Below are 14,434 nucleotides of genomic sequence, written 5' to 3' on the forward strand. Positions count from 1 at the left end.
AGTCACTATATATAAGGTGAAAGGAGCCAGAAAAGGGGCAATGTTTGTTATAATCTAGCTGTTTCTGAAAAGAAGCTGCTGACGTTACAGAGATGTTACAGAGAAAAAGCAAAAAACATGCAATAACATTTTTTTTTTCTACATATACATTTTTAAATATTGACATATAGCCACATATTATAACTAAGTACTATGCCTATGCCATATTGAAACAACTTACAACTCCGGAATATGGTTGTTGATGCAAAAAGAGAATCCAATGCTAAAAAACGGAACCTGCAACATAGATTGGCGACTCAGAAATAACTCGCAAAAACGAAACTAATTGCACAGTAGGTGTGGTTTATGTAGTTTTTAGTTGTTTAGTAGTCTACGGAAGGAAGCTGTGGTTCCGCCTATTTAGATGGCACGTTTTGCAGTTTACAAGTGCTCACGTTTTAACTGGTTTTCTTCTGCACATGTTCGGAAAAGTTACAAACTGTGAAGCTGTAAAGGTTTCGATTTCGATCGTAACATGTATAAGGTATTATTATCTACATACGTTGGAGAGTTTAAAAAGTGTTACTCGGTAAAATGTGTTCTTTGCATTTTCATGATTAAAAACATGTATATAGAAGACATAAAAAAAATATTGCTATCATTAGAAGAAAAAAAGGATTAATATGTGTTATTATTATGCTTCTTAATTTAAAAAATGCTAGCATTTGTAAATCGTAAACCTACCCTCGGAAAGGTGTGCTGGTACTTGGGACGTTGGAAAGGTTAATAAATAATAAATGCCCTTTTCTATGCACCTGCAAACTTGGCTTTTAAACTTTCAATTGCCCATTCTCTATCTTTATAATTACTCCAAACATTCTACTACTGCTATTTTAGTATTGTAGCAAGCCATACAGTAGTATGTGTTTATCTATAAACTGTTTTAAAAGTGAAGCAGTTATACATTCAGCTCGACACTCTCCTTGGACAACTGTAATCATTCAGCCACTACCCAAGTAGTCATGCATCAAAGTAGGCCTAAGGGCATGGACTGCTTCAAACCCCTATAGATAATAAATGCACTTTTCTATGTATCTGTAAAGTTGACTTTTAAACTTCCAATTGCCCTGTCTATATCTTTACACTTCCTCCAAACATTCTGCTACTGCTATTTTAGTATTGTAGTGAGCCATACAGCAGTTTGTGTTTATCTATACACTGTTTTAAAAGTGAAGCTGCTATACATTCAGCCAGACACTCTTCTTCAAAGATTTTTAATTTCCCAATTTTTAGCAATTTTGAGCACCTCTTTTTATCTGATCAATACTATGTAACCATGGTTACCTCCGGGTGGAGGTTAGCATATGACGCAACATATATTGGCAGAGAACCAAGATATACCACCTAACCACCTACGTGTGTGTACGAGGGTTTTTTATGAGAGTTAATGAGCACCAGAAAAACCCTGGCAACGTAGTTCCAAGTGATAAATTCCCCTCAATTGATGTTCGTACCTAAGCTTGGAAGCTGAATGGATCTCAACGTCTGCCTCCCTCCACTTTGATAAATAATGTATTGAGCAGCGTGCAGCTGTGGGAGTCTCTAAAGAAATCTCCTAGAGAGGAGTTATCCACTAGATGCAAGTGAGTAAAAATTGAACATTGCTACAGAGGATACGATGACATCCAAGATGATATAAGTGACATTTTGTCTGTACCACCAATGCTACAGAACTTAAAACTAACACAAACATTGGCCCAAACCAATGACTGGGATGACTTGACTGAAACTAAGAGGGAACAAGTGAGAACAGCTATACATGGCCTCACAATGAGAGAATATCTAAGAGCAAATGTTGCCCCAAGAGGATTGTGGGTTCAAAATGCAACCCAAATATTTCTACATGACTTAACTTTTAGAAAGGATTGGTCTTCCATCTCCTGGAGATGTACCCGTGATTATCAGGTACTAATAATCAAAGAGCTACAAGATTGTCAGAAGCCTTACTGGTGAAGATCCAAATAAGTGAAGCAAAATTGAAAACAACAATGCACATATCAGTTTTCAAAAGAGATTAGAAGAAATAAACGAAGAAATGGAAGAGACAAGAGAATTCATCACTCAAAGTAAAATACAGATGTTAGGAAAAGATCTAAAATGCTTCACATAAGAAAAGATGTACCCTTACTTTATGGAAGATTATACTTTACCTGATCAACAAACAGATAATGAATCCACAGGAGGCAATTTCTCAGATAACTCAGAATGGAGTGAGGATGATTACATTCCCCGGGGAGGCTGCAATCAATTCAGAAACCAATCACACAGAAGAACCAACAGATGGCACAGACCTAATTACAACAATCAACAGATGCCATATTTCCAACCCCATATACCAAACTTTCAAGGTTTGGAAAATCCTTATAATCAGGGCATGCCAGCATCAGCACAAATGATGGGTCCACAAATGATGGGACACTGGAATACCCAACAGCACCTTTTTTAGGGAGGGGCCAAAATTCACAGAGAGGAATATGAAGAGGAGTCACATGGCATGAACAACAACGCCAAGTAACGACACGCAGCATGTCGAAAGAGAAACCATGACCCAGCTCAGTGAATCACTGAAAGTGAATCTAACAGAAAAAGCGCTCACAGAGAACTAAGTAAAGGTTTTGAATAAAGGTCTCGGATTTTTCCCTTCACCTACCTTAGACACCTTTAAACTGAAATGTGAATTATCAGAGTTTTGTAGAAAATTGAAACTCAAAGCCTTTTTCAGTGCGAAGGATGACTTGAGACAAGAAAGTGACACCAATTTAAGGAGGAAATCCACATTTAATCCCCCCACCAGCATCGTACCTATCGAAATACAAACATTTGAACAGGCCATCATGAAAGAGGCAAGTGAGATTGAATATAAGATCAAAAGACCCTTCTTCAACATAACAAAAGAAGAACAAAAGGTGTTGGATGAACTAAGAAAGGATAATATTATCATCATAAAACCCACCGATAAGGGGGCAGGATTGTCCTCCTAAATAAAGAAGGATATGATCAGCAATGCTTAAAACTCCTCTCTGATACAAAGTTCTACAAGAAGATCACGGTTGAACCAACCCCACGCCTACAGAACATCATTAGAATAATGGTTAATGAAGCAGAAATGAACTTGTGGATCACGAGACAAGAAGCAGAATTTCTAATCGCACAAAAACCAAGAACATCTCATTTCTATTCGTTACCGAAAACCCATAAAAATAGATCTCCACCTCCAGGGCGACCAATCATCTCAGAAGTAGGTTGAAGTGGCACCCATAAAAATCATTATTTATCAAAGTGGAAGGAGGCAGTAGTTGAGATCCATTCAGCTTCCAAGCTTAGGTACATAAATCAATTGAGGGGAATGGATCACTTGGAACTACGTTGCCAGGGTTTTTCTGGTGCTCAATGACTCTCATAAAAAACCCTCATACACGTACGTAGGTGGTTAGGCGGTATATCTTGGTTCTCCGCCAATATACATTGCGTTCATGCATTATCATAGGGTCTTTTTTTGTCATATGCTATCCTCCACCCGGAGGTAACCATGGTTACGTAGTAGTGACCAGATAAAAAGCGGCGGTCAAAATTGGGAAATTAAAATTCTTTGAATCATCTCAAAGGAGGTTTATTAGAAACAGAAGATTCAAGAAAGTTAACATTTTTGTTGTGTCATCTGGAACTAGACAAGAAGGTAAAAGCAACAAAACCACTTACTAAAGTGCATAGTGCATTCGTTTTCCGGCCCATTAGGACCGCATCGTCCCCGTATAGTAAGGCGGGGAGTGCATTACCATTGATAATGGGTACGTTTTTGGTAAGTTCTGACAGTACGTTATGTAGTTCATTTATATATAAATTAAACAGAAGAGAGGCCAGTACACACCCCTGTCTGACTCCTATGCCAATAATGATGTCCCTTGAGAACTCCCCATCGTTTTGTTATACAAAATCCTCCCAAGGATCTTCAAGGTATCATCAATTAAAAAGAGATTGGTCTGTAGCACCTAGGATTGGATCGCTCTCCTTTTTTTTAAAATAGGCCCAATTATGCTGGTAGACCAGGTGCTTGGAATAAAGGTGCTTGTTAGATTATTAAAAACATTAAGTAGAAGAGGCGCCCAAAAATCCGGTTTAAATTTAATAAGGGCAATGGAAAGCCCATCGGGCCCTGGGGCCTTGTTCCCTAGGCTTTGCTGAATGGCGTCCTCTACTACTGACACTGATATTGCGATCCATGTAGCAGGTAGATTGTTTAACGGTGCCTCATTCAAGGGTGAGGCTGTGTAAATTTTAGAGAAATTGGCTTCCCAGGCTTCGCTAGCTATGTTGCAGCTTATTGGGGTGAATGTTTGGCCCATAGATCTCATGTAATTAACTGCTGCCCGGAATCCATTTCTATCATTGAGTGTGGCGGCACAAGCAAGGTTGGCCCAGCGTTCTTTCTAGGAGCTCATCTTTACGGTGCCTGACTGCTTTTTTATAATGGTGCCGAAGAGATTTAATAAGAGTTGCGTCCCTAGGTCTTGCTGTTATTGCTACACGAAGTTCTCTGTTTGCTCGCGAGCAAGGGCTATTGAACCATCTAGGATCCTGGTTAATGTTTGACACAGGCCTAGAGATTAATTGTTTAATGCCAACACACAAATCGCTAAATGCCCTGATAACCTCTAGGTTGGGGGTCTCTAGATGACAGACAAGTTTTGATGAGTAATGGGTGTGATTTTATCATGTTGGAATATAGGAAGATATTAACAATACCTTTGAAAATTACTCTTAATTTGTCAGTCGAAACTGCTAGGTTACTTGCCCCAGGCTCTTTACCAAAACTTGGTTTGGGGCCAAATCTGATTGTTGTTAAAATTGGATTATGATCACCCTGCGAGGTACATAAGACCTCTGCTTTTAGTAAGAGATCTTCCAGAGAGGCAGATATAAAGACATAATCAATAATTGAGGCGCAACTGCGACCCCTGTAGGTAGGTATTAAGTGATTATTATCTTGGCATGCATCTGCAATTTCCATAACATTGAGTATGATCTAATAATTCCATCCCTCTTTTATATGCAGACTCATGGGCTATAGGTGTAGTAGCTATTTCATTTTCTCTCGAAAGTCGAGCGTTAAAGTCACCACCAAGACAAATTCCAGCCAAATTATGGTGCGGGTTCTGGTTTTGCAGATTAGCAATAAAATCAAACAGATTAATAAAATTCATGTTAGGATGACTTACAAAATCATTATTATACAAATTAATTAAACAGATTAAGGCTCCCCATATGTATATCAAAGCTTAAAAATTATCATTATTTGTAGGCAGGACTTTACGCTACCACCTGATGACATTTTAATCCAAATTGAAAGGCCACCAGATGGGCGACCTACTTTGGGGACGGGTACGGTATTATTAAACAAGCAAAGCCTTCTAAGAATAAATCCCTCGTACTCCACGTATTTTGGAACATTAATACATCATATTTTTGGACTATACTGATCTAGTCTGTGGAGCTTAACTTGGAGGCCAGACCTGCAACATTCCAGCTAAGCACCTGCAAGTTTGGATCATTCTGTTTGCATGATTTTGGGGCAATAATAACAAAGAATCAGAAATTGCAGGTGCAGCTGGTATCAGGATAGGGGGTAGTCGATCCATACTATCTAACCCCAACAAGGCAGAGAATCTGTTATTCATGGTGTGTGGAAAAGCGATAGAGGTATTTGGACCAGGGGTTGGCTTGTAGAAAAAACCCAGGGGCAATGACCATACGAGGGTTGGAAAGTTATTGTTGGATTCCTGTGTCATCAATATTGATTTTACCAGTGACGGTCGTCTAAAATTAATGACAACATAGTCTCCGTTGATGTTCTTTTGTGCTGATCCTACCGAACCAACCCTGCAAACTATTATGATCTCACCTATATTTGCCACCCTGAAAGCTTTGTGTTTAACCAACCAGTCCACGCTTTTATTCCGCAGCTGGTCCCAGGTCTTGTTTTGCTTTTTGCTTAGTGGGGGACAACTGCCAAAACTAGGATATAGGAACATGCTGCGGGTGATAAGTTAAGAACATCGACCCAAGGCTCTACAGATGGCCGCGGTGTCATTATTTTCTGAGGTGGGGCTAGCATTCTGATTGTCATGCAGGCAAGGTTTAAAGGATTATTTGTAACGGCACAATTTACTGTGTGGATATTAGGGTGTGGGCTGCTAATGTGGTCAGTGTTATTATTATTATTATTATTGCATTTATTGAGCGCATAGCTACCCGGAGGTTTCCCGGCGCTTGCCTTGGGAACCCGTCCTGGCTTTTCCCTGTGAGATAGCCCCTACAGGGCATCCCCAAGGTGAAAGCCAGGCATCCCACCGCAGGGGGGCCGTTGTGGAGATTAAGCAAGCTTAATGCCCAGAGTTGCAGAGTGAGAACCCATGATTAGAGCAGGCACCGAAGCGAGAATTATCGAGTCAGTGGACATTTGAGCTCAAGACCCTGCCGCGTCGGGAATTGAACCCTGGTCCCGGGTCTGACCTCAGCTTCCGGGTCTGCCTGCTCTACACCGTGAGCCACACTTCTCCACATAATGGGATGTTTTCATTGGGCATAGGTATAGGTTGAGAAGGTAAGCTATTTTTGGTTTTACTTCATATTACATTGGGGTCTCTAAAGGAAAGGGATGTAAAATGTGAAGTTTGCAGTTGAGCTATTGAGTTCTTTCCACCAAAAGGTTTAGGGTTCTGAACCCCCCACCCCCTGACTTGCTTGTAGATTTAGATATACTAGTGTGTACATTTGATTTGTTTATCAATGTCTCCAAGCGATCAAGGCGTTTCCGGAATGCATTAAAGTTCCTATCTACCAAGTCTTCCATGCACTGATATTTACCACGTCCGCTATGGTGTCAATTGAAAAGTCACCAGGTCGGATACAAGTTGTAGGTGAGAGATCGAGATTAAAAGTCAAATCTACCTCACAGGTGCTTAGCTACCATTGGTGCAGCAGCTGCAGTGGCAACTGGGCCTAGAGTCTTGAGGGAACCATTGAACCAAAGCAATGCTTTATTTACTTTCACTACAGCTGGTAAAGGAGCCATTGTCCCTGCTTGCACCCTTGTTACACTACTGCTACCCAGGGCCGGACTGGCAACCAAAACTGGCCCTGGCAAAGCGCTAAGTTGGTCCCAGGGAGGGTAGGGGTGCTAGTGGAAAGCTTTGTGCCGTTTTTCGCTTTTGTTTCAGGGGGGCTGATATTGCAGCTATGATGCAAAAGCGGCCCCGGTAACAAAAGAGACCCCCAGGGGTCTAAAACCAGCACTCACCCTGGCAGACCACGGGTGAAGTGCCCAGAGCCTGCTACGGCCAGTCCAGCCCTGTTGCTACCCCATATAGCTGATGTTGCACAATAGGGTGCTTTATGCGAAGTTAGGGTTATTCAAACACAGTGAAAGAGGGAAAGATATTGTACGATGCAAGTAAACACAATACAGGCTGGAGTGATGAGGCACCATCGAATGTCAGGGGATGAACGCCAAGGCTGCACATTTTTGATTCCACCTCAAGCCTCTTTCATCCATAACCAAATAGTCCCTGCGTCTTTATCTCACTCTTGCATGTTTTTTATCGTCTCTCTCTTCCTTTTCCTTTCACTTTTTTGTGATTCTTCTCTCCTACTCTGCATCAAAGTGTGAAGGGGAAAAATAGGTACTGTTCCCCAAAAATAAAAAAAACGACAGGCAACCACTGCGTGACCAACTTAAATCTTCGGAATCCTACTACATCCTATATATTATGTGGTTCCTTTAGAATCTATGGGGCAGATTTACGTTAACTGGCGCATCCCCAGGGATGCACCAGTTAATGTGCGCCACAGTGCGCTACAGCTCCGCCACCCATGGTGCGCCGCATTTACAATGCGGCGCACCATGGTGCAAGGCAGGGAAGATGCGTGACGCATCTTTCGGCGCACGGGCAGCGCATTGCTGGAGTCATGTCGCAAGTGCGACATGACTCCTGCAATGCACAGGGGCCACCCCTACATTGCATGGTGCATCACCCTTACGCCTGCTTCAAGCAGGCGTAAGGAATTGACGTAAAAAGTGACTCAGTGAAATCTTGTAGATTTCACTGTGTCACTTTCCAGGGGGCATTCCTGCGACTGAACGCCTCCCCCCCCCCCCCCCCCCCCCCCTGCACTGGAATGCCTACATGAAACCTGACGCAGGTTTCATGTGGCGCAGGGCCTTACACTGTGACGCATCTCCATAGATGCGTCACGTTGGAAATGCCTCGTAGGGATGCGCCACGTTTATGCCGCCTTGCGTGACGCAACAGCGGCGTAAACGTGGCGCAAGGGCCTCATAAATCTGCCCCTATATACTTTATTGCGGTCATCATTGTGTATGAGTCTCCTTTAATGTTTGATGTTATGGAATGTGCTACAGAACACCGAAGCGACTGCAATGCAGCATGCGAGCGCCCAGTAAAGCTAAATAAATAAAAATAAGTAAATTAATAGTTGAAAAGAGCTTTCACCTTCTTGTCTGGTTCCAGATGACAACAAAAACACGAGTCTTCGATAGCGCTTTTTTCATGCAGTCAGGCAACTAAGTGCAGGTGGCTTATGACATCAAACAGCGCACTCGCCCTAATTACAGGAATTTGTGCGCTTTATATTGTCTCCTCTTTGCAGCTGAAGGGTGACTCACTGTAACAAGGCTGCACAAGATTGGTTTGTAATCTGAAAACCGCCTATTAGTAGAAACGCGGTTTAAGTGCCTGTGAACGGGCACGTTGTTGTGCAGTCTTTGAATTTTGCAACTTTTGAAGAAGGCGTTATTTATATATAATTCTTTTGACCTCTGTAAACATCGTGCACATGACTAGGTGAGCATGTTTGTTTGTATGGAGGTCCCTTTTGCGTATTTTGCAACACTGCCAAGGTACATAATATAATATTCATAAGGATACTTTTTAACTGGGAATAGACCCCGAGAGGTTTACGTCCTGTTTATTGATCCTCTTTCGTCTCACCCTTCCTCTTGGGTGCGTGTGACGTTGGAGTCTCGTGGCGCTGATGCCAGGTGGCTCTAGGGTGACCAACTGGCATGGGTGAAATTTAGGAAGGTAATTATAAAAATTCACGACAAAGGGTCAAAATTCAGGACAAAAACTCAGGACAGAAGGTCAAAATTCAGATAAAAACTTCGTAGCAAAAGCTGTCTTACAAACACATCAGAGGAAGTTGCTCGATAGTATAAAACTAAGTAAATAGAGACCCACTTAAGTACAAGTCAAAATAAGTTTATATTAGGTTGAGACAATTGTGCACTCAGTGTTTTGGTATGCGCGCAGCTTTGAACAACTGTGTAGGCCTTTTTGTGGTATTTCATATGATAATAATTGATTTATTTAGTTACTGCACTGGGTTGTCCAGTTTGATATTTTGTTTACAACTCATGGTCCTGAGCAAGCATGTTTGCAGAGAAAAGTGGTCAGGAAGATCTTCTCAGATAGACTTTGTTTCTAGCATCTCATATCTGAGTACCATTGTGAGATGTAAAGCGGCACGCATAGGTGAACTAAAGGGAGAATTGCTGTGATAAGCCCTCTATAGGGAACGCAATAAGGGTGTTTCAGCAAGTAGAGATTAAAATATGGAATCTGACTTTGCTTATGGGAGCTTCGCAGAGAGTTGCACTAGCTGAAGGAAGCCACAAAAGGGCTCTTCCCTGCAACTTTCTTAAAGAAGACACTATCGATAAACTATTACATAGTTTATTTTTGGCGCCTTGCCTATTGCTACAAACACAATTTACATCTTAAGCACAGCTCATGGCACTATGAGGCTCTCCCTAAAACATTACTATTGAAATTATTATTATTATTATTAAAGGAGATTTGTAGATAGCACAACTAAACCCGTAGGCATCAAGGCGCTGATGATGGTAAACAGAAAGCTCAAAAATCACCTAAGGAGGAATTAGAGATAGGCTTCTTGAAATAACCAGGTCTTGAGTGCTTTGCGGAACAGAGTGTGGGAAGAGATCACCTTGAGGTTGTTAGGGAGCGTATTCCAAAGTCTGGGCACAAGGAAGCGAAAGGACCTTCCGCCCCATCTGGCCTTGGCTATACGAGGGACAACTAGCAAGCTTTTATTGGAAGAGCGGAGTGGTCTACCAGGGGTGTAAAAGGCCACCAGAGCGCGAATAGCCTCCGGTCCAGACTCATTGAAGGCACGGTGTGTAAGGCATAAAGCCTTGAAATGAATCCTCGCCTGCATGGGGAGCCAATGCAGGTTTTTTCTGATGGCGGTGCCGGAGGAACGTTTTGGGGCACCCACAACAAACCGGGCAGCCGCATTCTGCACAGTCTGGAGGTGCTGGACCAGACCATTGCTAATGCCAAAGTAAAGTGCATTGCAATAGTCCAGTCTGGAGGCAATGAGCGCCATTGCTACTTGTTTGCGTGCCTCAGGGGAAAGATAATGAGTGATGCAAACATTTTCAATTACTAGTGTAACATTCAAGTAGCAGTTGGGTGTCACTCAAAATGTCATATGCATGATGTATAGATCCCACAGATAAGCACACAGCAAATAGATAATCAAGGCACATAGGCAAGGGAGTAGCCAGAAAATGTAAATACCTCCCAATTTGAACTAAAGTTCTTATGGCACCAAGAAAGCAAAGTAAATCATCAAAACCCTACCCAGACAAGCTCTCTTGTCCAAGGATCTAGCCATTCATCGTTCCATCAGACCCTGATATCCACCATTTCAGATTTACATTGTCTCCTATTGATTCTTTCATCCATCATTCAGTCTTTCACCATTCATTCTGTCCTTCCATCTGTCTGCCCATCCATATCCAAACCTTTTCAAACATTTGCAAATCTGTCCATCATCTATACTTTCATCCACTTTTTCACTCTTCCATCCATCATCCATTCACCCTTTCACCCAATCAGTCCTTTCACTCATCCATCCACTCTTCCACCCATCCATCCATTCACTCATCCACCAAATCATTTAACCTTTCACCCAAGCCATCCTTTCACTCATACAGCCACTCTTCCACCAATCCATCCATTCATTCATCCATTCAACCATTTACCCTTTCACCCATCCTTTCACTTACTCATTCATCCACCCAGGCACTCATCTGGCTACCCATTCAACTTTTCACTCATCCATCCATCCTTTCTTCCAGTTCTCCACCCTCCTTTTCATCCGACTTTAAATTCTTCTTTTCACTCATCCAGGCACCCATTTGCCCAACCATTCTGCCAATCTTGCATCCATGCTTCCACTCATTCATCCCTACATTCATCCTCCATTTCTCTCTCCATTCCCCTTTTAATTAGCCACCAATCCTTCCATCCACCCTGCACTTGTCCACCCACTCATCCATGTAATCATCCACTTATAAATCCATCCATTAACCCTATCACTCATCCATCCTTTCTTTCATCCATCCACCCTTCACTCATCTATCCATCCTTTTGTTAATCTACCCTCCATTTCACTCACTCATCCATCCACTCTTCCACCCATCCATCCATACACTCATCCATCAAACCATGTACCCTTTCATCCATCCAACCATCCTTTCACTTACTCATCCATCTCCAGTCACTCATCCGTCCACCCATTCAACCTTCACTCATCCATCCATCCTTTCTCCCAGCTCTCCACCCTCCCTTTCACTCATGTATGCATTCTTTCACTCATCCATCTTTACATTCTTCTTTTCACTCATCCAAGTACCCATTCTTCCATTCATTCTGCCATCATTCAGACCTGCTTTCATTCATCCATCCATTTATCCTCCCTTTCTCTCTCCATTCCTTTTTCACTTAGCCACCCCTCCTTCTATCCATTCTTTACTCATCCACCCACTCATCCATTTTCTCACCCACTCATGAATCCATCCATTGCCCATATCACTGATCCATCCACCCTTTCACTCATCCATCCAATCATTCACCCTTTCACTTATCACTTCATCAACCCATCCATCATTTCTCTTGGCCATCATAATTTCTTCCACTCATGCATCCATCCATCCTTTCTCTCATTGTCCATCCGTTCATCCTTTCACTAATCCATCCAGCCATTTAACCATTCCTTCACTTATTCACTCACCCACCTTTTCACATGCATTTTGAGCTGAGCCTTGGCCTACTGAGGTGCAAACAGAAGAGGCCCATCAGGAACTTCACCCTCACTGTAGTTCCTAAAGCAAGGGGTGGGTGGGGTGGGGTGGGGGAGGGTTTGCTATGTTCCTGCACATAGGCAATCTGAAAACTTGGAAGTCAAGAGTCATGCATATTTCACAGTGCCAGGACATGAGGTGACTGTGACATGGTGTTTTTTCCAGGGCTTTAAGTGGGATGAAAAAACTGGGGGTCTCTCCATGGGGAGTGTCTGATGTAATTAAGGGTGTGGCTTAAAACACCTAAGCTAAAAATATGTGCTGAGCATAATGTGCTGCCTGGCTGGTATTGTGCTGTTTCTATCATTCCATTCAGTAACATTAGACCTACAACAAGCCTTGACTTTTGGCTTTGTCAATGGATGTTAGTTGCATAAAATAAATAAAAAACCAGCAACTATGGCTTTGTTGTGTATAATATTTAAAAAATGCTTCAGCTCTGAAATGATGAGACTGTGTAAGAACTATAACCTCTTCTTTTTAACTTATTTAGCCGTCCTCTTTTCATGAACTGGCTCATAGCAGCATGGGCGTTTTTGTACATTTGTTTTGTACATTTTTCCCATCTAACCCTAACAACATGCACTGACCTAGACCGCAGTAGGAGGAGGCCACCACATGCTGTAACAGCCCAAACTGTCCCATTGTCATTCTTTATGTTACAATCAGCCAGCATACCGAATGACTATTGTCGGGTGGGGCTGCTCTTGTACTCCGAGGATAAGTCTGAGGCGGCCCCATCAGGGAGGTGAGGCCTCTCGCAGGGAAACAGCTCTGCTCCCTGCAAGGCGTCCGTAAAAGGGATCCTCACGGACAACGGACGTGAGGTCCAAATTACGGACGGTCCGTGAAATTTATGGACTGTTGGTCACCCCAGGTGACTCACTATATGAGTGCAGACAGGAAAGCATTCACCAAACAGAATCTGGCAGATAGGATGTTGCGTCAAAACTAGCAGATATCGGGTATGTTCTATTACATGTGCTATAAATAGACTTGCAATATGGCAGATGACAAATGTTTGGGGAGTTTCCCATCTGCCAACCTCTTAGAGACGTTTTAAGGCGTGGGTAAAGTGGGCAATTGCCCAGGCCCCCACGTTTCATGCCCACCCTGGGGAAAGGGTATTTTATCTCTATTTGACCTCTATCTATCCTATTTCTCTATCTCTACCTCTGTCCCTCTGTGCCCATCTCTAGCTCTGACTCTGTCTTTCTATTCTGAGTGATTTTAAGAATTGTTGGTGTCCTGAGAAATGCATACTTCAATTGTTTTTGGGTGACACTATTAAAGTTTAACATATAAGTTAGTATTTGTTCCGTACTTAGGCCCCCAAATATGTCTTGTCCAGTGCCACTAAAGTCCTTAAAATAACACTCCAGGGTTCCATAAATGGAAAGAGGGGTCCCCTCATCTAATAGGCCACATTTTTCATTTTTCAAGACGCAGCTTCTAAAGTGAGCACAAGGCACAGTTAAGAAGGTATTTTTTTGATTTACCCATCTCTAGAGAAGTTCTGAAAGGTCTAAGCTCTACCGTGAAGCCTAATACAAACTCTGAGGCGCCATGCAGTGTGGTGCTTTGAGGTTAGCAGGGCCCAGCTCCTTGGGTGTCTAACCAGCAAAGTCTGTCTGTATCACCCTATTCAGTACAATTCAATATAAAATTTATTTGGTTTTTCATAATTAAAAAATATAAATGTATACTAAAACGCAGCCCGCAGTACAGATTTACTCATTAACCTCATCTCTGCGGTGCGAATTCCGCCGCAGTGCTGAAGATTCTTATCGCGGGCTCCCGGCCGTCATCAGCACAGGCCCACCGTGACTCATGACGGCCATGAGCCGTCAACAGTGTCGAAGAGGTTAATACATCATATAAAAAACAGAGAACATATAATCATTAGCAGCCCTAATACATAAAGATTGTACTCGCATTTTTTGCTTACAAACTTAAAATCAAGACATAAATATAAAAATAATGAATCGAAACTGGCCCTAGACTTGATTGCAGACTTTAAAAAACCTACAATAGAATACAATCTTCCCTCAATAGTTGCAAAAACAGGAGAGCTGGCCGAGCCTGTATAAAATTCATCTTTTTTAAAACAGGAATTAAAAAATATTTCCAGGGGACATCATAAAACTTACATAAAAACATAAAATGTAAAATATCCTGTGGAGACATTTCATCGCAACCACAGGG

The sequence above is a fragment of the Lissotriton vulgaris genome, chromosome 6, assembly GCF_964263255.1.
Source record: "Lissotriton vulgaris chromosome 6, aLisVul1.2, whole genome shotgun sequence".
In the NCBI taxonomy this organism is placed as follows: domain Eukaryota; kingdom Metazoa; phylum Chordata; class Amphibia; order Caudata; family Salamandridae; genus Lissotriton; species Lissotriton vulgaris.